Below are 27623 nucleotides of genomic sequence, written 5' to 3' on the forward strand. Positions count from 1 at the left end.
TTAAAGTACATTCAAAATTAACCTGTTTTTCATCACTCCAAGAGCCACTTAAGCCAATGCTTAACCCTTCTTCCAGAAACAAAATACATAAATGCTTAGTGGTACTGGTACTCTAACAAAGTTGTGAAATTCCACTAAATCTTTCTGTCAAACCTAAGACAGGCATGGGACTGCAAATTACAGATCACAATGGTTCTTTCTTGCCTGACAGCTCAAGCTTCCTTTTCAAGCCTGAAAGACAGAATGGACACTGGGGAAAGGATTAGCCAAAGAATGACCTGCATTTTCACACAAAGGTCCAAGTGTGGAAAAACAGCACCCCACAACACCCATTCTCTGTGACCACCAAAAACACAAAAACGTAAAACTTTCCTTTAAAAACCTTCCCACTCATCTAAGAACAAGTCTTGATTGTTCCCCGTGTCTTGCAAGCTGCCAGGACAACCGCAAATATAGTTACGAAAATAACACCATGTGCAATTTACTTTAATTTAATACACTCTCATGTCTATGTTCAGTTTAAGACTTTTCTTAGCGTAATATTTAAAAAAACCCAATATGGCCTACTTTCATACTTGAAATACCCTTTTTCCTAAAAAGTAAAGGGAAACATTCAGATCTTGATTTCGGTCCTAAAACACTTTAATTTGTATCCAATGTAAAGGTTTAATGTTATCAAAGGAAATGTAACTGTTAGACTTCTCTTTGCATTTGTCTTGTTTAAAAATACTTTTTTCTGGCAAGTATAAATGCGCACAATTTAGGTAGTTCTTTTTCTCGTAACCTATATACACATTATCGGAAATACAATGCAAACAAAAGTCAGCACTTTTCAGAAACCAGGTTAGGTGAAATCCTTAACATGTTTCTGTAACACTGAATGGTCGTTTTATTATATAAAATGTATTTGTACAAAGGTATTTGTTTAAACGAGGCAAGATATGAAAAGGGGCTAATTAGGGTTTTACTTATACAATGAATTCGTGGAATTCACGTCTAAAGTTTGGAACTAAAAAATTATACATTTTTTCTACTTCTACATTTTGAAGTACAAAGCTTTCAAAGGACACTAACCTGAGCAGGTGCTGGCATTTGAACTCGTTTTTGCATCTTTTTTTTATTATTCTTAACAGTAACAGTGCTACCCTACTAGTCTCCCGCCCCAGAAGAAAGGCAATCTGGAATCTTAAATTAAGTAGTTGTTTAAGGCATGTGCGTAAATTGTACAGGGTGCTTTAAAACGTTTTTTCGCGTCTTGTTTTGTGAGAAAATGTAAGGTTGAAATTCCTGAAATACAAAAATGTAATGGTTGAAAGTGTGATTTGTCCTCACTCAAACCCTTTAACAACATTAAAAGAAAAAACACGGAGCAGATGATGCACGTTCTGGTTTGGCAAGACGTGAGTTTCAAGTAGGAAACCTAAGACGGAAATTTAAATATAAAGACACGGTTCACTTAATAATGTGATACTGCAATCAACATTTTAATCATCGCATCAATTTCGAAATCTGATTATTAAAAACCCTTTGGGTTTAATAGACCATCCGGTAAGAACTGTATAAAATTTATTAGGCTTCAGTTACACAAACGCTTTGCCTGTATTTCACCAAAGTAACGGATACGCTCTGTCGTCTTTAATAATAGCGGAGTGCATTCAGTAGCAGGTCAATTGAAAACGCAGGTATAATAAGAAGGAAATAATTACATTTTGACCCGTGTCGCCCTTTAGCAAGCCTCTAGTGCCATCTATTGAAGCATGTCTTTATAAATAAAATTAATCTACTTAGTTCCATTGTTTTTCGTTTTTAATCCTTCATTACTTTTTATTCACACCCACCACAGATTCGTTTCTATGAGCGAACTTCTACTTAACAGAACTTGCCTTTGTGGGCATGAAGCTCGATATTATGACTAGGTTACATACATTTGAGTTATGCAGCTGTTAATAAAACTCGTCTTACCTGTTGTGATTTACCAAGAAACATTACATTTCTGTTAATTATCCCCATAAGTCGATATATACGTATTAATTCATATGAATTTTATTTGGGGACAGTAGTAATGAAATTATAACATGTCTTTGATGCTTATGTTGCATTGAAGGGGCAGCTCAACCTGCCAGTTGATACTAGACAGTTATTCATTAAAAAAAAACAGATTTAACGGTAACTTACACAGTCAGAGATATTTAAAGCATGTGAGAAGACTATCCTTACATAAGCATGAGAAATCAATTAGATAAACAATTACCTTCTTTCAGGAACTGTGAGTGGATCAAAAAAATAACAAAACAGCAGATTGCCGCTCCAGCTAAAGCCCACACAGCTTTAAGGAGCTGCATCGTGGTCTGAAACTCAAATAACCCAAAAGCAGAGCCAGCGATCTTCAGAGGATTAATGAGAAATCCATTCTTCTCCCAGCTTCATCTTCAAAGAAAACTTAATGCAAAAATCCATCCACCTTCTCGCAATGTGCTTGAAAGCAAAAAAAGCGATAAAAATAAACGCAATCCATAAATGTCGTCTCTACGAAAATATTTTCCCCCAAAATCTCAAGCGTGTCCAAATAATGCCCCCAGAAAAAGTAAAAAGTTCTCAGACTCGCATTTTAGCGTAATTAAAATACTGACTACAAAACGCATCATCGAAGTAGTGGAATTTCTCTCGGGTATTTCAGTCACCTGCTACTGCTCTACTATTTCCTTCCCTTGTTATTTTCACTTTGTCTCAGTGATTCAATGTACAGAACCCAAACATCTCGAATGTATCTCATCACTGGAGTGTAGATTTGCTACTTGCACCACGGTGTCCATTTGCAGAAAATTCTAAAATGAATTTCGACTTGCTGTTTTCCACACGGGAATTGCTCTTCTAGTACGAACTGTATTCTTAACAAGCTGCATCTTCACTTCCTTTTACTTTCATTGTACATTGCAGCGAATAAACCCTTTTGCAGATTCTTTGTCATTAAATGCCTCTTTCGATCTCCTTACGCTTTTAGCAGTTAAATCACTCCAAACATTAAGTAGTGCAAATCTTTTAAGATGAGAAACAAGTAAATTGCAAGTTCTTCCATTAGCCTTCTTTTGGCTGCTGGCTTTATGACTTAAGATAAATTGTAATTAATGCCCAATTTGTATCAAACTGATCATCCCTGATCTCTTGCTCTTTGCTAGTTCTCCAGTCTTGCCCCTGATATTTAAACGCCGTAGTAGATCCAGGCGCTACTTTCACTCCGCTCTCCCGTTGACGTCACTGCACTGATATGTGTGTCTCTCTCAGCATTTTTAGACATCGCAATTTAAGGTTACAAGCCACCAGTTTTGTCCCTAAAATATTTCGAAAGAAATTATCTTGATGTATAACGGTGAAATGTCTCATTGCAGGCAACTGGAACATCATCGACAAAGTAACTGGAGATGTTTGGCTTCGCTTATATTCGCAGATGCTGATACTGGAGAAAATGTCTTGACTAAATTGTCTTAGTCTGTCGGAAAAATTATAAACTGAAAAGTGTCAGTTTTCTAATGGAATAAAAAAACTATCCTATACTGGATTTTGGAAGTTCAGGACACCAAGTTACCTGTAATAAATTAATATTTGTCTTTTATTTGTTTTTTAATTCTCCAGATTTATTTTATCTGTGCTACCCCGTTCGGTAACTCGAAGGAAAAAAGACGGCGGTTTTATTAATCTAAAGTTAAATATTTAATTAATTTTAAAACGTTAAGATCACTGTAAAACGCAAAATAGAATAAGATTTTCATACTAGTGAACACTTCTATATACTTCTAACTTTCCAGTGTGGTGTTTATTAAAATAACAGTTACAGATATGCCGGGATCAAATGTGAAATGTTTTAATACAATATAAACATTAGTATCAATCAATAACATAGGATTTAAGTTTTTGTCCAGTTATTTTTACTGTCATGGGTTGTATTATACCCTTCAAAGTTTATTTAAATTCACACAAAAATGCACGGTACGCAAGATTCTTAAGACAAAACTAAAATAAAATGTAATTTCCCACTTAATAAACTATTCTGATCATTTTAAAAAGCATGACAACTGAAAAGTAGGTAAAATCTATGTGGTACAGTCCTTCGCGTTTGAACAAATCTAAAGCTTTAGCGCCTCCAATGGATTTATTCACATGAAGCAAGTCTAGATAAAAAAAGTCGAAGTTTTCCCCCATACGTGTGTATAACTATTTTAGATTTGCGTATAATTATCTATGGTAATCTGGGGTATTATTTTATCAGCAAGCTAAATATTCGCATGGAAAAGGAGAAATGTCAAGAATGACCCAATGTAAAATAAAGGCATCTAGCCATGTTTAGGAAAAGTCCTTGTTTCCCGCTGTCATCTTAATTTACATAATTGGCCAGCTGATTATTGTTAAGAGTTGCTGCAGACCACTTAGATAGTCTCTCACTGTCTGGAAATAAAGCCCAATGCCGACATACCCGCCCAAAATAAATCAAAACGGGGGAACTCTGTTACGTTTTGTTAATCAGTATTCTCTGATTATAAATATTTTCATAATACCCCATAAAATATTTAAATATCAATAATCCTTAAGGAGTAACATATTGTAATGTCAAAATAAAGCAAAGAAAGTTTATCTAATAGAAATGTATTCCATAATTGAGAAGTAATGATGTAGACATTAATAAACGTTTGGTAGCACAATAATCGGCACCCTTATAGAAATGAAGTATGTGAACGAGAATAGACCTTCTAATTAGCTCTGTCAGTTTCACAGCGCTAGAAATACGAAGCTGAATAAGAGATTTGTTTAAATCATGAATGTCTGTCTAATCCTGGTCTTGGAGGGCTGGTGTTTTTGAAGGTTTTCTTTTCACGTGAGCCCTTAAAAAAATAAATAATTATTGTCTTAACCGGACCAAATAAACACCCTCTCGTAGGTCTTCAGCTGCTACTGCAATACACGTAGAAAACAGATTTTTCTGGATCAGGATTCTGATTTCTTAATATTGTAAAATGGACAGAGTAAATGTGTACTTACTATCCCATAATTTATAGCGGCTGCTTGCTCTTAAAAGGCACTAAAATTCTGAAGGGTGTTTCTTATTGAGCTAGATAAGCAAGGAAGTATAAAAAGACTAGAACCCATAGTCAAAACACTTAGGCACTTACATTTATTTTGCTTCAATGTAGTGCACACCATGATATTCATTATTAATCTTAAACTGTATCACAGAAGTATATATTTAGGAAAACAATATGAAAATATTACATTTTGAAAATTACATGTGAAACTGGAAAGATTCAGCCAGTGCTCTTCAGAAAGAAATCTACAAAAATATTTCTCATAGTTATGGTTTTGACAACCATCAGCATTGTGGAGCAGTGGTGCCTCACAGTGCTGGGGCCCCAGGTTCAATTCTGCGTGGAGTGTTCATGTTCTCCCCGTATTCCTGTGGGGTTCCTCTGGTGCTCTGGTTTCCTCCCATGGTCCAAAGACATACTGGTACTGTAGGTTTATTGGCTTCTGGGAAAATTGGCACTGTTGTGAGTGTGTGTGTTTTTGTCTGGGTGTTCACTGTGATGGACTGATTTACTGTCCAGTCTGTATTGCGTCTTGTGCCTTTTGCTTGCTGGTTAGGCTCTGGCTTTCCCCACAACCCTGTATTGGATAAAGTGGCTATTCTAGAAAAGTGATGGGTGGATATTTACACTCATACCCCAGTATCCAAACCTAATTCGTTCCAGGAAATCTGTTTGGAAGGCAGGAGATCGTAAATCGAAAATAAAAATTATATTATTTCATATTCCACTCCGTTTCCGAACCGAAAACAAGTTCACTCCAAAACCACCCTAAATATGTATTACCATACAGACCATTATAGCAAGCTTAGTGAACAATGCAGTTCTACTCAAATAAGACAACTATAGCTATGAAATAATAATACCATATTTACAGTTTGCATTCTTTCGTAAAAGATCGCTATCCAAGCAATCGGCTTGAACGATGAGCATACTGTTGTCGACTATTATGCTAATGAAATTGACAAGAAAAATAAAAAACCTAGTCAGAATCAAATAAAATACATGAAACAAGCAAAAAAACAAGCAAACTCTTCCTTAGGGCTATTACAAACAGAACCTTCAAAACAAACAGAAAAAACACTTTGAAAATGAGAGTTCAAGCTTTCACTGTGATCGTAAAAGGCTACTGCCTCACAGCATCCTAAACCATAAATGCCTTGCACCTGCGCAAAAAGCTGTTCCATGGCGCTGAATTCAAATGTTCGCAGGAGGTTCTTGGCCAAAGTCGGTCACTTTCGAACTTCAAAGTTTGGATTACCGAAAAGTTTGTTCTTATAACGAATAACAAGGTACAAGTTCTTCATGTTCAGATTAGCGAAAATGTGTATACCAAATGTTCTTATACCAGACTATGCGTATATTTATACGTTAATTAGTTGTTGTATATATTGTTTAAATTGTTTAATAGGGATACATGTTGACATAATCCTAAAAACGTTTGAAAAATATACAATTGGGTCTAACCTTTCAATTCATCTTGGTTCTATGAAACTATTTATACATGTAATAATCTTTGTGGCCCACTAATCTGCTCATTGCAGTTTCCACCCTGTCTGGATCCATCTACCACTTGTTCTTGATGTACATTCATCAAAGCCTTCTCAAAGCTTGTGTCACATAGGGTCACTGTGGCAGCCTTACCTGACAATTTCCTGTCATTCATGGCTTTGTCATCTTCTACCTACTGATAAAAACATTTTTCACATGAAATCACATAATGAACAGTTTAATGGAATGCTTGACTAGGCTATAATTCCAAACTAAGAGATAACGGATGAACTATTAAGATGTTGGACAGAGTTTCATTACGTTTGTTAAGTTGATATTTAATTGGAGGTTTATGTTGTTTAACTTGTTTGCATGAAATTAACAAACCTGAGGATTTAAAAAGCACTTTGTCAGTCATATCATGAGCTTCTAAACAGTAATAAATTAGTACTCACTCTATTCCTTCTAGCTATTTATTTTTATTTGTATAAGCTTACTTATTTTGTGAAACTTTTGGTTCTACTGTTTCATTAGTCAGACTGGTAAAAAGTCTACACTTCATGTGTTCATACTGTATGACGTATGTATGTGTTCATACATAAGAAACCTGGATAAAGCTGCAAAAAGATTAACATAGATAAAAAGATAAATATAAAGCAAAAATAAATATACTGTTTGTACCTTCTCAAATACAGAAGAATGACAGTATTTCATGTTTTACGTCATCTTCCCACTGCATGCTATCATAACTGCAAGAGAAACAGAATTTTGTAAAAAAAAAAAAGTGTTAACTACTGGCCTCTTGAGTGTCTAATCAGGTAAAAGTACAGGTTGAGCTCTGTAATCTTGGGTTCAAGTTTGGGTCATGTGACCAAGATCCCTAAAGCAGTGGCGTACTGTTGGCTGAGTGTCACAGACTTTTGGATGAGATTAATTGACCGAGCTCTCATGTCTGGCAACATGAGCCCTATGGTCTCCTGGCCACATGCAGGCAGGCAGTGTTGTCGGTGAGGGACCCTCCTCTCTACTGTTAAGTGCTGAACTCTAGTAGAGGGCTGTGTTGCCAGTGAAGTGTAGCTTGCAGGTGGACAGGTGTGTGAAATGTGAGAATGACCTGTGTGAGGTCTACAAAGAAAAATACATGCAATTCATTTACCAGCAAAATAGTAATGTGAAATTACCTATTTCCAGTATAGTGCCGTTATCCTCTTAGTTTAAGTAAACAATTATTACTATAAAGATTATTATAAGAATGAGTGAGACACACACAGTAGAAAGAGAATTTATCCTACGGGAGATATCTTTGGATTACAATCTGGCAAATTCAACAATGCTGTTTTGTTTTTTAAGTAATTTACCTGAATCAAGACTCTGCAACATAAGAGGCTTAGACAAGGTAAAACCCTTCAGATTAATGTTTAGTCTTGTCTGATTAACTTCTCAGCATATAATACAAATACTGTATTTTATATTGTAGACTGCCTTTTATATACATTACTAACTATAGAAATAAAAGTACAATATTTACTTTAAATGCAAGGCAAGACTATTATAGCACAAGAGAGCATTCTACGTGCTCAAGACCCAGACAATGTTACACAACATTTTGATATTTTTATAGCATGTCAAGAATATTCTGTTTTCAGAGTTTCATCCATTATAATACCCTTATATACATTATTCATTAATATTACAGAGTATTTAAAAATCATAATTAAATTTAAAATGATATAATTATAATTGTGTGTTAAGTTTCACATTTCTTTAAGTCATTTAATGGTTTATAGAAGCAGACAGAAGATTTATTGAAGCAGGTATATTACTAGATTAAGTACACTCTGCAGCAATAAACCTTTGTTATGGCTTCTTTATTACAGGGATACACATCTCCAATCCTTGAAGTGAGCAATGTCTGTTGGTTTTCATTCCATCTGATCTCATACAGTAACTACTTAATGGATGTAATTGGTTAATGTCTTAACTAGATTAATTTAACATCTAGTTAAAGATGCTTGAGATATATAAAAATATATAAAACCAAGATACCAAACTTCCAGGACGAGAAGTGTGCATCCTTGTTTTAATCACCAGTAATGTGTTGTTAAATGGCAAAAGTCAAAAACAGCATCCTCCTAAAAATGTCAGTTTTTTTCAATACTTTATTTAATGCGGTCTGAGCACTTTTGTTAAATATGCAGATAGTGCAGATTTATAGTTTTTATAGTTTTATAGTTTTTCTTTGTCCTCTCAGAATCATCACTTATTTTTTGTATTATTAAATTGTCCCATTAAGGAAAGGCCAATTGCTTATTATCTTGGCTCACTGCAACAACACCTGAAGAGTATGGGGGGAGTGATGACTGTTCATGCACCCACTGACCATCACCTCACCATGTGGCATTTTGCAGACCTCTTTCCCTGTTTCTTACAAGGAAGTAGGATGCAATGCAGGTCTGAATCTTTATATATCAAAAGTATAGTCGTCAGTAACCATTCAAAGAAAACCACTCAAGAAAAAAAAAAGATGTGAGAAGTAAATGTTTTAAATGTTAAGGAAAAGATAACTGGATCAATCACTGGTTCCAAATGTAGTGTAGCGGCGAGGCTTATCAATAAGACAGAATTAAGTGTTGCTGTGCTTTCCCAAATGACACCCCATCTCTCTGTTCATCTCTGTGGTGCAGCCACAGAGAAACTATTCATGCAGGCAGATTTAAAGATCTTTTCTTTTGATAAGGGGCAGCTCCCAAATGGGGATGCACTTAGCTAAGCCTGGCTATCGTGATCAATGGTCATCCACTGGCACCTATCTGTCTAGGGAGTGCCAGATGGACATCTGGACTGCATTCCTAAGTGTCAGGAATAAGTGACTCATATCTCACCTTGATCAACCAATCAGGGACTGGTAGGGCCGAGTAACCCACGTGAAACTCTGATGCCCAGGAAACTTTCAGCCAATGAACGAGCTGAAGTTCCTCCAGGTAAAAACAGGCAACACAGAGTTCTAAGACATTCTAAAGAGAATTCTAAGGAGAATTCCAGGGGTGCGAGACAATTCCAGGGCAGGACGGCTCCCAAGGGCAGGACATTCTCGCAGCGCGCCTCCTGACCATCCTGACACTCAGCCCGGACAACCACGGAACGGCCAGTGTGTCCGAGTGCCAGAACTTTCCTTTGTTATAAGAGTCTAGAGCGGAGGTTGCCACGAGTAACCAGAGGATCCACCCGAGGTTAGCATCAGCAGCAAGCCTCGTGAACAGGTCGGAACTGTGGACAGCTGAATCACTATTCAGAACTAGCGCTTCATCAGGAACGAACCGGTCCTCTTCCTGACCTGCTGGTACCCACAGTCACAATGTGCACAAACTGTACTAGTTAAAGCCAACACTAACTAGCCGGTCAGTGAGCATCAGCAGCGCACCGTCGCAAGCCGCACAGCCTGGCACGGAGCCAGAGAGCCAGCAGGAGATCTGAATCCCCAGAGATTGGATGAGTATTCAACTTCAATGCATTACAGCTCGAGAATTCAATTGTTATCCCAACCAGTTGATATCAATTTAATTCCTAAGAGTTATGTACTTGTTTTGAGTATCCAATGTAGAAGTTATAACCAAGTGCATTTACTAAATTAATGATATACTGAACGTATGTCCTCTTGATATATGTAACTCTTCATAACTGACTGAATATATACCTTTTGTATTCTGATAACCCTCACGATAAGATCTGTTAGGTTTATATGCACATTCTATGTATTAATAAATGTATCCTCGTGTATTAGTACCCGTGTGTGTGTGCGTTGTTTGATTTATATCGCAAGGTTGGATTCTAAAGCCATTAAAAGAATCATTTTGTGACTTACGGCTACAATTAATAATTGTCCCCGTAAATGCCCAAACCCTACAGAACTGGTGCCTCGTGAGAGCACACTACAGTAGAAAGCTCTGATCCACCTGTCTTTTTCGTGGGAATTGTGAGTCCACAATTCACACGTATTACTCATGCAACAGAAACTGCTAACTGTTCAGTTTGGCACAATGGAAAGGTTGGCATATGTCCCAATCTGAAGCTTAAAACAATACCCAGCATATATATGTAAAGTTCTTAGATTTCTACATCAAATTAACTGAAAGTGCTGCACCACAGAATTGGGATATTTCAGTAGCAAAAGAAGGTATCTCAAATATCACAGACTTTCCAGTTATAGCAGTTAGCTGAGCACTCTCAGCTCTGAAATGGTTGAGTAGCTCAGCTGCCTCCTTTTACCAGAATGCTGATAGAAGCATATTTGCCCTCAAATCGTTTATTGTTCTTTGACTTCATACTTGCATACAATAGAAATGTGCCAGAGAACAAGAGAAAGGAAAGGCTTGTGTAAGTAAAGATATTCAGTGGAATTGTAGGCCCTGAATACATTTCCAAGAGCACTATAGTCCATATGCCAAAAGGAGTTTTCAATGAAAAGTTGGTACTGGTGGTACATACCAGTATTATTAGTGGTTCTATACTGCCCTAAAAATCTCAACAACAGCAGTTGCAAGTCCTGGTCCTGGTGATCCATTCACCTGACGGTTAAAGTAGATGATTGAAGCCTTACTTGAAATTTGGGTTTATTTCACTTACAAAATACAACAGTTAAATATCCTACATATTTAAGATCTGGAAACAAACATTTCAAATTTATTTTTTCATTATTAAGTCAATGAAGGATTTGATTATGTAACTGAGGGCTCGGCTGGAACAACAACCATAGGTATGTGGGTCACCAGGACCACAATTACATGTGACTGCATCACAAGAAGCCCAAGCATACATCTAATAAACCCTCAAATGTTTTTATCCATAGTTAATTTTTTAAGCTGCATAAAGAATAACCTTTTACCACCAGACAAAACACAAGATCTGTTAAAAACTGGAGGAAGCCATGTGGCCTCCTTTACCCATTTGTTAACTAATTGTTACAAGGATGTCATCTTGCCAGTTCTGGAAAGAAGAAGTCAGTGCATTGGCTTCAATAACATGGCTGGAAAGTTTATTTCATTCTCCCACAAATGTGGGGGTAAAGAAGTGCCTTTTGTTTTTGGTATTAAATGCAGTTTCCTTCTTCTCCACCTCTGTTCTCTGATTCATGTTTTAGTTTTCATTCTGAAGCAGCTCATTTCAATTCGTTTGTAGACTGAATAACTGTATCAGGTCCACTTGTAATCTTCTCTGTTCAACACTACAAATGTGCAGCTACTTAAGCCTGTCAGTGTCAGACTATCCCATAAGCCTTTAAGAATGTATCTGCATGCTCTTCTCTGGAAAGTTTCAAGTGCAGCAATATCTGTGCTGTAACGTAGTGACCAATTTGTACACAGTACTCTAAATGTGGCCTTACTAATGCAATACACAGATTTAACACAACATTCTTCAATTTAAATTCTTTGCATCTGACTACATATCTATTTTGTTTGCCTTTTTTGTTGCTTTCAGAATTTGTCTAGTAGATTTAAAATATGTCTTCACATAAACATCTTTGTCATTGCATCTTCTATTTCTGAGTTTCCCATTTGCATTTATAGTTTATGTTTTTGTTACCTGCATGCAAATTCTGAACTTGTCTACAATACACATAATCTGCCATCTGTTTTCCCAGTCTCGATTTTTTAAAAATCTTTTGAATTTCACTTACCTGTCTATAATTTGCTGATCCTCCTATTATTTATCAGCTGCAAACATCATACATTTACTAACTATACCAGAAGCTATAATATTGATATAAATAAGGAAGAACACTGCTCCTAGCACAGATCTCTGTGTTACTCCACTGATCAAATCATCCCAATTTGAACATTCATCCCTTATTTAATACTCTATGTTTCAATTAACTAATTCTCAATCCAAGTGAATCCCTGAATGCCTCCTGCCTGTAATTTGAGAATAAATCTCTTGATGAGGAACTTTAAAGCCTTGTGAAAATATAAATACACCATGCTATAGTTACCTGTTTGAAAATCTCTAACAAGTTGGACTATTCTCTAGAACCTTATGTCTGTGATCTTCTAATTTACAGTAGTTTTCATAAGTGTTTCTATAACTGTACATAAAATAGATGACAGATTTATTGGTCTAGAATTACTTGGGTCAGTTTTGTTGCCCTTCTTATGAAAGGGGTACTAGCTATTCTCCAGTCCATGGATACTAACCCCTTCCTGAGGCACTTCTTGAAGTACATCAATGTCTTATCATCTCATTGCATTCATGCCTAAAATGAACATGCTTTTGCAGTAGCCCTTTATGAAGATATCATTCGTTGACTGTTATACAGTGCCTTGCGAAAGTATTCGGCCCCCTTGAACTTTTCAACCTTTTGCCACATTTCAGGCTTCAAACATAAAGATATAAATTTTTTATTTTATGTGAAGAATCACCAACAAGTGGGACACAATTGTGAAGTGGAACGAAATCTATTGGATTTTTGAAACTTTTTTAACTAATAAAAAAATGAAAAGTGGGGCGTGCAAAATTATTCGGCCCCCTTGCGTTAATACTTTGTAGAGCCACCTTTTGCTGCGATTACAGCTGCAAGTCGCTTGGGGTATGTCTCTATCAGTTTTGCACATCGAGAGACTGAAATTCTTGCCCATTCTTCCTTGCAAAACAGCTCGAGCTCAGTGAGGTTGGATGGAGAGCGTTTGTGAACAGCAGTTTTCAGCTCTTTCCACAGATTCTCGATTGGATTCAGGTCTGGACTTTGACTTGGCCATTCAAACACCTGGATACGTTTATTTGTGAACCATTCCTTTGTAGATTTTGCTGTATGTTTGGGATCATTGTCTTGTTGGAAGATAAATCTCCGTCCCAGTTTCAGGTCTTTTGCAGACTCCAACAGGTTTTCATCCAGAATGGTCCTGTATTTGGCTGCATCCATCTTCCCCTCAATTTTAACCATCTTCCCTGTCCCTGCTGAAGAAAAGCAGGCCCAAACCATGATGCTGCCACCACCATGTTTGACAGTGGGGATGGTGTGTTGAGGGTGATGAGCTGTGTTGCTTTTACGCCAAACATATCGTTTTGCATTGTGGCCAAAAAGTTCGATTTTGGTTTCATCTGACCAGAGCACCTTCTTCCACATGTTTGGGGTGTCTCCCAGGTGGCTTGTGGCAAACTTTAGACGAGACTTTTTATGGATATCTTTGAGAAATGGCTTTCTTCTTGCCACTCTTCCATAAAGGCCAGATTTGTGCAGTGTAAGACTGATTGTTGTCCTATGGACAGACTCTCCCACCTCAGCTGTAGTTCTCTGCAGTTCATCCAGAGTGATCATGGGCCTCTTGGCTGCATCTCTGATCAGTCTTCTCCTTGTCTGAGCTGAAAGTTTAGAGGGACGGCCAGGTCTTGGTAGATTTGCAGTGGTCTGATACTCCTTCCATTTCAAGATGATCGCTTGCACAGTGCTCCTTGGGATGTTTGAAGCTTGGGAAATCTTTTTGTATCCAAATCCGGCTTTAAACTTCTCCACAACAGTATTACGGACCTGCCTGGTGTGTTCCTTGGTCTTCATGATGCTCTCTGCGCTTTCAACAGAACCTTGAGACTATCACAGAGCAGGTGCATTTATACAGAGACTTGATTACACACAGGTGGATTCTATTTATCACCATCAGTCATTTAGGACAACATTGGATCATTCAGAGATCCTCGCTGAACTTCTGGAGTGAGTTTGCTGCACTGAAAGTAAAGGGGCCGAATAATTTTGCACGCCCCACTTTTCATTTTTTTATTAGTTAAAAAAGTTTCAAAAATCCAATAGATTTCGTTCCACTTCACAATTGTGTCCCACTTGTTGGTGATTCTTCACATAAAATAAAAAATTTATATCTTTATGTTTGAAGCCTGAAATGTGGCAAAAGGTTGAAAAGTTCAAGGGGGCCGAATACTTTCGCAAGGCACTGTAGCATGTTGATTTTTATCCTATGTTAAATGAGAAAAACAATATGGAAAAAGATCTGGAAACAAGTTTCATATTTCATTTTTTAAAATAAAAACATTTTATGTTTTAATAGACATTAAAATCAGCACACTTTCTAACTGTGCTTTTCTGTACCAGAAAAAAATACCATATAATTGTTAATACGCACATAGCATTATAGACACATTAATTGATTTTTGTTTTGAAATTATTTTATCTTTGTTGTTTGAGTGCCATTTGTTATGGTATTTATATTTCAATTATACTTGTAATTTCTTGTAGCTTATGCATTAATTAACCAGCCTGATGCAGGCATCATAATTCATGTACTGGTCAAAAGCATTATTTTACTAGTTTTGGAGTTACAGTATTGTACATACAGTATGTAAAAAAGTTTTTTAAAAGTCTGTACTGTTAATAGTAAATGACAGCAGAAAGATGCACAATATCGGCCTTTGTTTCTTTTCCATTTACAACAGTCAGATCAAACAAAATTTTCTGCTTACACAGTGAATTGTTCATTAATCTGTAGAAGTTGCTTAGAAAAGTACTGAGATAACAGTATAAATATACCACATACCAGCCTTGGGTTGTCGTTTAATCAATTGACATTTACTTAGTGACTTTAAATATGCTCAGGTTGAAGAACATTTAGTATTTGGCTCCAATCACATGTAGATTCCTGCAGACTTTTAAAGTCATTTGGAACAAGAACAAAGTGGACTTTAAATATCAAGGGGAAACGTTACAATGCATTAAATGAAAAGCAGCAAAGCTTTGAAGAAAAAGCCCTTTGACTGCTGCTTTTCATTCACCGGCAATACTAAAATGATGCCAAGAACAATCCAATATGTATTATTGTACTATAATAAAATTTAAGAGCTGCATGTTGCTAAAAATAGGATTTGGAGGATAATAATATAGTTATAGTATATTTAATTAAACAATTAATGAATTAATAACTATTTTTGCCTAGTCCAGATTGTATAAGTTTCTTTTACAGAATCACTGTTTATGTTTTGGATTTATGATACGTTTATTACAGGGTATTATAAATATACTTAAGACATGAGGAATTGAAGCTGTGAGTATTTAATGTAATATTTAAAATAATACATTCAGCAGCAATTGTGACTTATTTTTCTCTTTGCCACATCTTAAATTGAAAAACTGTTAAAAATACTAAGGTATTAGTGCCTTTAATTTAAGCAGTTATGACAGTGTCCACCCCCACATTTGTTTTAATACCAAATCTTCACCCATGGGCTCTGACAAGGCAGTATATGGAAAAGGAACTAATGAGTGTTAACCAAGATTAATTTATCTTGTTTTTGTTTTCTTTTCCTGAATGTTCTCAAATCAATTCCCCTCTCCTGAGCAAAGAGAAGTTGTATTTCAAAAGAGGCTTCATACAGATGCATTTCAGCACCTCAGTATTAGTTGACTAATGCTGACTTGTACCTCAGGAGTGAAATAGCCTAATAAAGTTTTAAAAGTCAATAAAGTTTGTCAGATAAAATGCTAACATGCACTAATCAAACAAATAGAATAATAACAATTAAAATGTTTACATGTGAAATCATAATGTGATATTACAGAAAATGTCCTTACATTGTAATGGGTGATAATCATGAGCCTCTTGGTGCTAAATCCTGATATAAGAAACTAACTTTGCAGTTCCTCTTATGTAATATATTTTAGAACAACACACATGTACACAAATGCACCTATGTCTTTGAAACCCCTTGTGTATTGTCATATGAAGTGCTGCTATATTATGGTTTGAGAACTCACTACATAAAAACACTTAAGAGACAGACAATTATAAACAAGAGACATTTGGGATGTGTACCTGATCTTAAATCCTTTAAAATGGTACATGCTGCATCTACAGTGTCTGCTAATCCTACCATTTTGGTACTATCTGCAAACCTGACCAGTTTACTAATTATACCAAAGTCCAAATCATTGATATAAATTAGTAAGAATAGTGGTGCCAGTATGGGTCTCTGTGGTATACCATAAATTATACCACCATTTATTTCCTCCGAATTGTTCTTGGTGAACACTCATTACTAAATGAGTGAAATACTCATTAAATATATCAACCATTTTCCTTTCACTGTCAAGATCATTCCAATTGTTATACCACATTTTACTTAACCCTTAAAGGTTCTTTTGTTATAGTACTGAAATAACTTTTTTATTATTTATTTTAGTATCCACTGCAATATTGCTTTCATTTTTTGCCTTACTAACATCCTTTTTAACTGTTTGCAATTCATTCTACTTTGCTTTAAATAAATTGCTTTCTGTTCCCTTATATTTTTCCTAATTGGTTTGTTGAACAAATTGCGATGCTGTTTTTAGCCTTTGATTTATATTTACTTACTCTTATGATAAATGTGTTTTGTCCTTCAAGCAGAAACTGTTTCAACTGTTCATTCTCTGATTCCATATCTATTTTATTTAATTTTACTATTAAATAAATTCCCTCCTTCCTGTGTATCAGAAGTGTGTGTATCATCCAACGTTACATTCATCTCCATCAATTTTGGTTACCCGTGTTTCTGTGATTATAACAATTGCCCAGTTTGGTAACTGCTGTCTCATGTATTTATGAGTTATAATAATAATAACAACAACAACAATAATAATCATAATAATAATTCCTTACATCATTACAGCAATTTTCATGACACTCCAATCAAAGCACTTTACAGATAATAGGGGCTCCCCTCCACCGTCATTTATGTGCAGCACCCACTTGCTTTATGCAACGGTGGCCATAGTGCGCTCACCACACATCAGAAATCAATGGGGAAGAGAACAGAGTGATGAAGCCAAATCACAGCATTGGTAAATGCCAATGGGAAATTTGGACACGATGCCGGGGTAACACCCCTCCCCTTTTCAAGTATCGCCCTTGTATAAAATACAATGTGTGAAACACATTTCAGTTCTACAGAATTTTCCAATAATGTTTTTCAACATGTAGCGACACCTCAGTTAAACTACTGTAAATTATTATTTATAATCATAGGTCCACTCTATGCAAGAATCAACATTAAACACTGACAAGGCCATTTCTATGGACAGCATTACGCCATCTTCCAAAGGCATGGACTTCTTAAATATGGAAGCAAACATACAAGAAATATAATGGAAGAAGAGAGGAAGAGTGAACACACTGTCGTCACCTTCAAAGTAGCACTATGGGAGAGTTCCTTTTTATAACCATACTGAGAACCTGATTCTCTTCAGGTAATATGAGGCCTAAAAACGGTACCAGACTCTGAGTATTAACATAACAGAGGTTGCTGTATTATGTATTTTAGGAAATAGGAAAAAAATCCTCTATTTTGGTATCCTTAGGCTAAAAATGTTTTCAATACTAGCAATGCATTGTTAGGATAAGGAACTTAGTTTTCTTTCTTTTGTGGGCATCCTTTTAAAGAGTATATACAGTATATAGTCCTGGGTAAAGTCCATGTTTCTTAGACTTTTTCTTTCTTTATTTGGCCTGTTAAGGTGTTTTACTTGTGGCATTCCATTTCTAAGGATAGAAAACTGGAATTTGCTAGTAAATTGTTAGTAGGACCCTGTAACTTACTAATTGTACATTAAGACAACTGTATATACAATTGTAACTATCTGTAGTGTAACTGTTGTGTACTGTATGTCCTATAGTTCTGATATTTATTGTTCATTAATGTAAGTTTGGACCTTATTATTACTCCATCAGAGTGTCATGATAAATAAAAGAACAGCCTGCCACGTGACTTTTGGTAATTCCTGACTTCTGGGGGTAAAATTATATATCATTAGCATTTGCTTGCATAACAAGATGGTGTCAGAATCCTTATTTTGTTATTAATTTTACCACTTCCCTAAATAAGAACTTGGGCAACTGCTTTCCAATAAAAAGAAACCTTACACTTTATTGGCCATCACAAACTCCATTAAATCACTGATTGTATGAGCTGTAGGAAGCAAGTCACAATCTCAAACTGTGCAGTCTTTGGGAACACGGAGAAGCGATCAAATATCATCCATTAAATATTCCAGAACTTGTTAAAAAACTACAAGAAGCACCTTCTCCTGGTTATCAAAGCCAACAGAGGCTTGGAAATTATTTAATTGCTTTCATACCCCAACAATAAACATCATGCTTTTAAAAATATATTAAACTAATTTCGACAGATGCTCTATTTATGCACACATTTATTGAAAGTTATTAGATTTTCCTTTATTAGTATTGAAAAACATTGAATGTACATCTGGATGCTCATAATAGATCGAATTGTAGATACAGCTGATCAAGGTATAAATGAATTTGGAGGCTGCCATACATGTCTGAGGAGGTTTCACTCTTGTTTACATCTATTAGCTTTAACTTTGATCATTTGTATTCTCACTGTAGGCATTACAGTTCCCATTAAGATAAGATAACCAAGTTTTATATTTATTACTGTATTACAATAACCTAAGAATACGTTTTAATGATTTATAGCTTGTATCAAATACTTGTATTTATATAATATGTTTCATCCTGAAGGATTCTGAAGTGCTTGATACACTATGTGTCACTAGCCTAACTGCACAGCATTTCAGGAACACAAATACTGTAATTGCTTTAGCAATTGACTTTAAAGGGAAACTTAGGAAGGCCAGACTATACAAATCCAGAGCAGAATTTACCAGAAAGGTAGGGTTAATACAGCTATTTTGTCATATGCCATAAAATTTAGTGTACTATGTCCCCTGTCACCATACTGCGACATTAGTTTGTAAATTTTGTTCAAGAGGAAAATACACACACCACAAGAAGTAGCAGCCTGACTTTCTTTGGATATTGGTTTGTAAATAAAACTCTGAAAACTTCTTTAGGCACTTAGAGGTTCCCTTTTACCTCTTTATAAAGGCTGGAAATATTGCATCTATTTGAAAAAAGCAAGCGTCTCCTGGCACAGTAATGGCCAGATCCAGCCTTATTTAGCTTCTGAGATTTGATTACACAAGGTTATACAATATGCAGAAAACTATATGAAATATAAATCCTTGAGTATCCCTTAGGTGTACTGCTTTACAGAAGGTTAAAATGAGCATTTTGAAATGTTCAATGAGTCATTTTAATCATTTAGATTAACTTAGCTGGAAAAGGCCTGAAACTAACAATCTAAAAACAAAGCAACATGAATAAAATACATATGGAATAGAAGAATCCATTATATATCACAGACCAGAGGTGACTAGCCCTAGTCCTGAATATCCATAGTCCACCCTTAAATCAAGTTCAAGGACATGGAACATGTGACCATTTTGGCAACTTAATTTCCATCTATACATTTATTTTCTAAACACTATATTCAACACAGGGTCAGGGGGAGCCAGAACCTGTCCCAGAAGCAACTGGTGCAATGCAGGATACACCTGGATGCCAGTCCATCGCAGGGCACAGACACGCACATGCAATCCAGGGACAATTTTCCCAGAAGCCAAATGACAGATTTTTTTGACAAATATATTTGAACTTATTTGAACTTTTTTGACAAATATGTTTGAACTTATATTTGTTAGATTTCAATGAGTGAATATAAAATAATCTTCTTTTAAATCTAAATTGCTTTTAAATCTAAATTATATGTTCTAAATTACAACGTGTGTCCACCTGGAATGGGTTTTACATACTGTAGCTAATTTACACTGATTACATCTCTGAAGTGTATTCTGTTCTGCTGCCTTCTGCAGTAATAACAGGAGCTCCTCAGCATCTTTGATATTTCTTTGCATGAATACCACCAAACTATGCAGCCAAACAGTATATTCAATATAAAGTAGGGTTTCAACATCTGCAAATTTAACCTTAATTGATTCGCATATTCATGATATGGTCTAACCGATGGGATCTTGGATGGAGGAAGAGCAGTGCGGGATGAAACTGCACTTATTAACCTCAACTTTCAAATATAAGTAGCACAACAGACTAGTATTGTGAGACAAATTTAAGCTAGTGAGTGAGCCTCTCCGTGACACCTGCCCAAGTACTGACTACTCAGTATCTACATTTTAACTGGGTCTTATTTTTATATTGTAATGAACGGCTCCGAGTTCTGTGTTGGCAGAATTGGGAATTACAGGATTGAGATGATTTTACAGGATCCCTGATTCATTACAGTGCTGAAGCAGAGAGAGAAAGTGCAGGCTGGATGCAGAGTGGCGATTCATGGATATTTCAGCTGATTACTATAGGTTTGTAATTACTATTGTTTTTTTATTGACCAGTGTTATTTAAATTAACTCCAAGTCAAGGCGTTAGTACCTTAATTATCATATAAAGCTGGGTTACTTATGTCCTTAGCGTATGTGCAACAAATTCTTTATTTTAATAATTTTACTGTCACATAGTTTATTAAATACAACTGCAGCTAATGAAATTACATTCCAGACCATACTGTATCTTTTTGCAACAGCTGCTGAGGTTATTGAGCTCTTTGTGATTCTCCATTTCAGCAGTACATTTTTTTGTCCATCTTCGTATTTATATTTGAATTACTGTAAACGTTTCACTGAAAGTAAACAGGATCCAGGATTTGACACCACATTGTTTAGTTGGTCCATAACCTTATCAACAGATCAAGCACTTCAGCCATAGGGTTTCAACTCACAGCTCAGGGAAACTAGTAGCAGTTGGTTTTGTGTGGACATTTGTAAGCATTCCATAATTTTTGGTTGGTAGCAGGTCAATAAGACATGGTATTGGGACGCTATAAGCAAAAAAAAAATCTACATTGCACTATGTAATTAATGTATGTGTTTTTACGCTCCACTTAACACATGTACATGCATCCAATTAGACTTAAAGTGAAAAAATGGAGTAGGACACAAGGCCTCATGCTCTAAAGTTGTTCTGAGCTCAGAGCAGCTTATCATTTACCTAACTACTTCTTATAATTTCTAAGGAATGTTTATGAGAAAATCAAATGCTCATAAAAGATAAGTTAATAAGTGCAATAAAGTTGATTTAAAGTAATGTTTTTTAGCAAACTCTGTGAAACAGGTGGTCTTTTCTAGGTTGTCCTAGGTTATGGATAAAGTTTGTTGAAAAACTGAAATGGGTTTTTCATCTTTTTGTTAGGCCTTTTGTTTTTAGCTGTATGAGTTATGAAACCTATTTGCATGTTCATCAGAGTTGTCTTTCCTACACACAGATATGTGTTCTCGAGTACTGAAAATGTTTTATAGCCTGATTCCCTAATTATTCATATTTAGGAAGTAAATCTCAACATGAAGGATGTAACAATTGCCAACACAGAACACACATTTGTTTGCAAAAAAATCAGTCGATTATTATAATCAATAATTGTGAATTGTAAAAAAGTGAATTAACAAAACATTTAACCTACTACTTCATTTTTACATAATATTAAAATAATAATAATAACAATAATAATAATAACAATATTTTATTATCAGAATATAACTATTTTCCTTATTTTAAGGAAAGTTGTATTTCTAAGGAATGCAAATGGAAATACAGGAATGCAAATGGAATACAAGAAATCGCTGCACCAATTACTTTACTAAAATTCTTGCACATTCTGTTTAAGTATAGATAGAATTATTGTTGCAGAGAGGTTAGGATTGTTATATGATTTAATAAACAATCCTACCCTAAAGATAATGAAACATATTTTTAAAGAATACTGTGCAGAAACGTATAATGCTGTTCAAAACATTTATTGCCAAGGTTGTAAATATTTAATCTTCTTCAATGCCAGTTTTGTATTATAATCCTCATTTGGCACTACAAAGCATTATGCATATGATATTGGCAATTCATATAATGATGGCAATATGTTTATGCTGACCAGTAAATATGGCTATGACACTCATATGAATTTTAAACATTGCTTTGAGGAATGAACATTGTACCACAGAGGATGTGAAAATTAAAGGTACATACTAAGCATTAGAGCAGGATTATTAAAAATCTGGTGCTGCTTCAAAAACATCCAGCAAATGTATTTATACTTGGGAACACACCTGGTAAATATAGTTAAGCATGAGAAAAGCCATAAAAGAAAATGATCTCCAGAAAGAAAAAAAGGATATACATTTGAGATCAAAGGCAACTTTTGCTCTATCCTGAGCAGCAGGTGTTTTAGATTTACTTTGCTTTATGTTTGATCATGTGCTATATGTTTCTTAGATCTTCGGAGCATCTATTTCCATTCTGATGTAGTTATTACAGATTTTTCTTGTATATTAAAGTATCAAAGTACAGCATAGTAGCAACCAGCAAGGCTTGACAGACCTTGTGCATTTTTTTGCTTGAATCACAAATTCCAAAATTTATAATGTTTTTTTCATGTGATGGTATCATTTGAATCTTTAAATATAATCAGAGAATAATGAGAGGAAAATTTGACTTTGTGCAAGTATAAACTGTATATTTCTTTTGTATACTGTCAGATATTTTTATTGCATTGCTAGTTGTACTTGTAGTGGAAACAAGATTGCAAAACTACTTAATACTATTTCTTAAAAGAATACCACACTGAGTATTTTTCTAAACAAAAGCCTTTAAGACCTAAAAGACAAAAAAAGCAAAATATCAAAAAGAAGTCAAGACAGGATAAAAATCTATGTTCTGTTTCTGTAACAGATCCCCTCTAATTGGTAGCATAGTGTAGCAGGAAGTCTACACAAAAAACTATCACTTACTGTATTAAAGGAGTTAAGATGGCAAATGGACCATCCTGATGGGAAGATGCCTTTCCAACCCAATGCTAGTCCTAATGAAGAGATTCCCTTCCTAAGGAAGGAATTTCCCCTTTAAACAAATAGTGGAAATCTCCCCAATCAGCCTAACCTGTTTCTCCATTCCGCTGGCAGACATGGCTACGATCGAGTCTTTTATTCCAAATACATACATAGAGATAATTGTTTTAACCTAACCTACTGTATAAGTTTTAAATCATTTTCCACATTGTTGCAACTGATTTCACCCCGAGATTTTGTGTCTCACTGTCAGAAGGACTTGTGAGGGTCTGGGTAGACAACCCTCTTTCTACACTGCATGTCTTTTATAGTATTTGGTGCACCCTTAATTTACTCATGAGAATGCTGCATTTGGAATGTCTCATTGCTGCCCTCCATTGGCTCCACCCTCTTTTCACATACCAAATTTGGCTGCCTGTTGCAACGTCATAAGATTGAACCATATGACAAAGATCCAGGAGAGAACAGCAAAAGTTACAATCAAAATCCCCAAATATCAAAGGCATATATAGCTAATATGTACTGTATTTCATAACTAGTTTATAGTCATATTGCTCTATAAAAACAATGTAAAAGGATTGATATAATAAAATTGTGGGAAACTTCAAATTTCCTAAAATGAACTGAGGCCACTCAAATCTCAATATAAATTAAAAGTGGCTTCCATAACAACTGAATACATTCAGCTTCTCTCAGTTTGGTTCTAACTAATATCTAAGCAAGAATGCTTCTGTCTATGTGGTGGGAACAGGGCAGTTAGGGCAAGTGATCATAATATAATACAGATCATATCATGTGAAAAAGACGATAAAGATATGATGTAGGAGCTTTAAGCCATAGATAACAACAAAACCAAACTGTAGATAATTGGATTAAATGCAGAATAGTGTCAGACATCACAAACAAATGTTATCATTGCTTTATATTTAAGTAAAGAAACCCCCTGTGGGCAGATAAACCTATTGATTGTAAACATTAAATTTCTAAATTAAATGTCTGTGGTCTGTATTTCAACATGGACATTTTTAAAAATTCCTGATGATAAAAAATCTGTCCAGTTTTTACTGTACAAGTAAATATGCATAATCCATAAGAATTTCACCAATAACAATTAATGAAATGAGCATAACCACAAATAAAGAAATCTGTAGAAAATGGAGGAATTTACAATCCACTCCCAGAAAATAGTCACTAAAGTCTAAACCAAAGACATAGTCGAATCAGTTTCTCATTGAATAGTTTTTAAATAACTAGGTAATTCAAAGAATGCTTAAAGTTTCAATCCATCTGTCGAGGCATGACTTTAAAGAGGTACTATGTATTAAGTTTACCTAAGAAGTTAAAAATATTGCTCTATGACATTGCTATATTATATTATGAATGCTATATTATAATTATGATTTGATCTTTAAATTGAATATTTTGCCGGCCTCGCAATTATATAATAAAACTAATTTATTTTAATGTGAAATTGATCACTTCAAAAATTAAGAAGCTTAATTTTTAGGAGACATCATGACAGTTACATGAGACAATGAAACTTGAAATAATTTTTTACTGTTATTATTTTTAATCAAAGTAATTCTTCCTATGTTCTTATTAGGAAAATTGTTTTTCCCTTTTTGCACTAAAATTGGTGGCTGCACAGCCTAAAAGCCTTCCGAACTGTTCAGAACCTTGCATCTTTGCGACACTACAACCTTTGCGATGACTGGTTTAATATGACTGGTTTCCTTGGTTTAATATATAAAATATCCCAACAACCTAGTGGCTGCTACGGGTATGATAGATTGTGAATGTAAAGTGAATATTTAACATACTGTTAGATATAAAATTACTAAAAAATGTCAATAGAGTATACATATTAATTCGATGTTATTATTTTAATTATAACAAATATATTAGACATAATAGCTTTAAAACCTTTAGAACGTTTGAGTAGTTATTTTAATTAATTTGTTGCATTCTATAACTTGCCTAAGATTAAAGTGCATTCGTCTAAGGAGATTTAGATGCTGCCAGGAAGTTATGGGAATTAGGGTTCCTAAGCTAAAGCACTGTCAGTGATTATTGAGAATGTGAATTTCAAGAAGGGGAGGTTAAAATAAGAAGCCCAAACTCATTTTTTCTCCCCCCTACTATAAGGTGTAATGCACCATGAAGGGATGAAACATTCCTTCCAACTTTGTTGGTCTTGCGCATTTCTAACATCTTTGAGTAAACCAAATGATTATAAAAACTATACTTATGTAAATTACTAAGACGAAAAAGGGCAGCAAAAAACATATGCATAAAAAACTAAAATTTAGATTGAAAATTTTATCATTTTGAAATGTAAAAATAAAGACTATGGCTTTGACATTTTGTTTTTAAAACTAAATACTGTATACACGAGAAAACCACAGTTGCAATTTCTGTTGAAGGGCGTCTTTAAATTCCCTTTCTCTTTCCGAGCTACTTTGAGATTGTTGGTCTGGATGTTATTACTTTATTGTAAATATTATTTTAATATTAGATGCATTGTGACTGTGATATATACAATTAACAGAAATATGTGAATATAGTTTACATATTTTATTATTAGAAAAAGTCTTTATTATGCTCAATGTTAAAAGTTTGGTTTTGGCTGGGATCAGACCCAGACCCTATTGTGCAGAATTCTACCGCTGAGCCTCCAATGGGAGTGTTTTAAAAGAGTACATTCAACACTTTTCCAAAATAACCACAGCAAGTGGTCGAGTTAGACGTTGATGTAGAAAATGTTTATAAAGAAGGTTGAATACTGTTGTGTATGATATATTTTTTATCTACCACTACTGCTTTATATATAATTTTTCATTATTTATTATTCAGAAATCAAAAACACACAGATTCAATACACGAGATACATTTATTAATACATACATTGTGCATATAAAACATATAACAGTCTGCCTGGACACAGATGGCAGATCTTACTGTGAGGGTTATCAAAATGCAAGGTATATGATCATGAAGAGAAGCAAAACACAAAGATATAAAGAATGTACTTCAGTATACCATTCGACTATACCGGTTTGTTAATCAGTCTCATTAACACCATACTCAAAAGTAAATACTTTACTCATATGAATTAAATTGATATAAACTTTTGTTGAGGTAACAACTGAATTCTCAAGATGCGATGTAGAAAATGGGGTTTACTTATCCAGATATGGATTCATATTTCCCGGCACGGACACCAAAGACCAGCAGGCAGGCTCTGTCCAATTGGTGTGAGTCCTGTTCCGAGTTAGAGAAATTAGGAGGATAGATTTCTGCTGTCAGCAACGAGCTAGACAGTCTCAGGGACCTACTCTCAGGGACCTACTAGCAGTCCGGCTGACTAGTAGAGAGTCTCTATGCACTGAGTGTGACCACGGGTCCGATCAAGTCACTCTTTAGGGGAGGAAACTTGGTTTGCTTCCAACGTAGCACTATTGCTGAATAAAACTTATTCAGATTGTCGACAAGAGTCCAAACGTATTATCCGGTGATCAAGCGAAGTGTCTACGTTGGCGCTGGCTTGCGATTTAGCTAGACCCACGTGGGGTTACCCCCCCCTGCAGGTTCCTGATTGGTTGGTCACTTCTAGGGATGAGTAACAATGACCTCTGACATCTAGGACTGCAGTCCAGATGTTCCCAAGAATCTCACAGACAGACAGGTGCCAGGAATGGCCATTAATCATGATAACCAAGAATGGCTGGGCGCATCCCCATTTGGGAGCTTCTCCTTATTGGAGAAACTGCATGAATATCTTCTGTGTGGCTAGTAGAGAGTCTCTATGCACAGAGGGTGACCGTGGGTCCGAGCAAGTCACTCTTTAGGGGAAGAAACTTGGTTTGCTTCTGGAGTAGCACTACTGCTGAATAAAACTTATTCAGATTGTTGACAAGAATCCAAACGTATACTCTGGTGATCAAGTGAAGTGTTCATGTTGGCATTGGCTAGCGATTTACATAAGGGCATTCCCCAGGCCAACACTTTGCTGAATCAAGGTTCCAGTCAATATACAGACAACACTGCCCAGCACATGATTGTCTCTGAGGGTGTGAAAATGGCTGGAATGGTTCTGATCTTTGGACAATGAAAATTTGAGTTCAGTCTACCGAATGATATTGCATTTAGCAGCGGTGAGGTTACCAGGGGGAAAGACTGTTACCATACATTCTGAATGTCTCCAACTGTACTAACACTTCTAGCATGAGCATTGTCCATGTAACCCAAACAAAGTTTCAAACAATTTGTGTGGAACTGCAGTACTTTTCAAATTACTTCAAGCAAAAGACAATAATATTCAC

General features: G+C 35.4%; 1 protein-coding gene across 4 annotated transcripts in view; it reads right to left on the reverse strand.

Annotated features, from left to right (window-relative positions):
* The window catches only part of LOC148655004 (chemokine-like protein TAFA-5), a 190259-nt gene that overhangs the window by 126123 nt on the left and 36513 nt on the right, over nucleotides 1-27623 (reverse strand). The window contains exon 1 of one of the 4 annotated variants that reach the window (XR_015941171.1): nucleotides 2252-3275. The exons of the other annotated variants lie outside the window; for them this stretch is intronic. The gene's annotated coding sequence lies outside the window, so the exon portion shown is untranslated. Of the gene's footprint in view, nucleotides 1-2251; nucleotides 3276-27623 lie in introns of those variants that run through there. 4 annotated transcript variants of the gene reach the window in all.

This window comes from Lepisosteus platostomus, chromosome 9, assembly GCF_059453375.1.
Source record: "Lepisosteus platostomus isolate fLepPlt1 chromosome 9, fLepPlt1.hap1, whole genome shotgun sequence".
Taxonomy (NCBI): domain Eukaryota; kingdom Metazoa; phylum Chordata; class Actinopteri; order Semionotiformes; family Lepisosteidae; genus Lepisosteus; species Lepisosteus platostomus.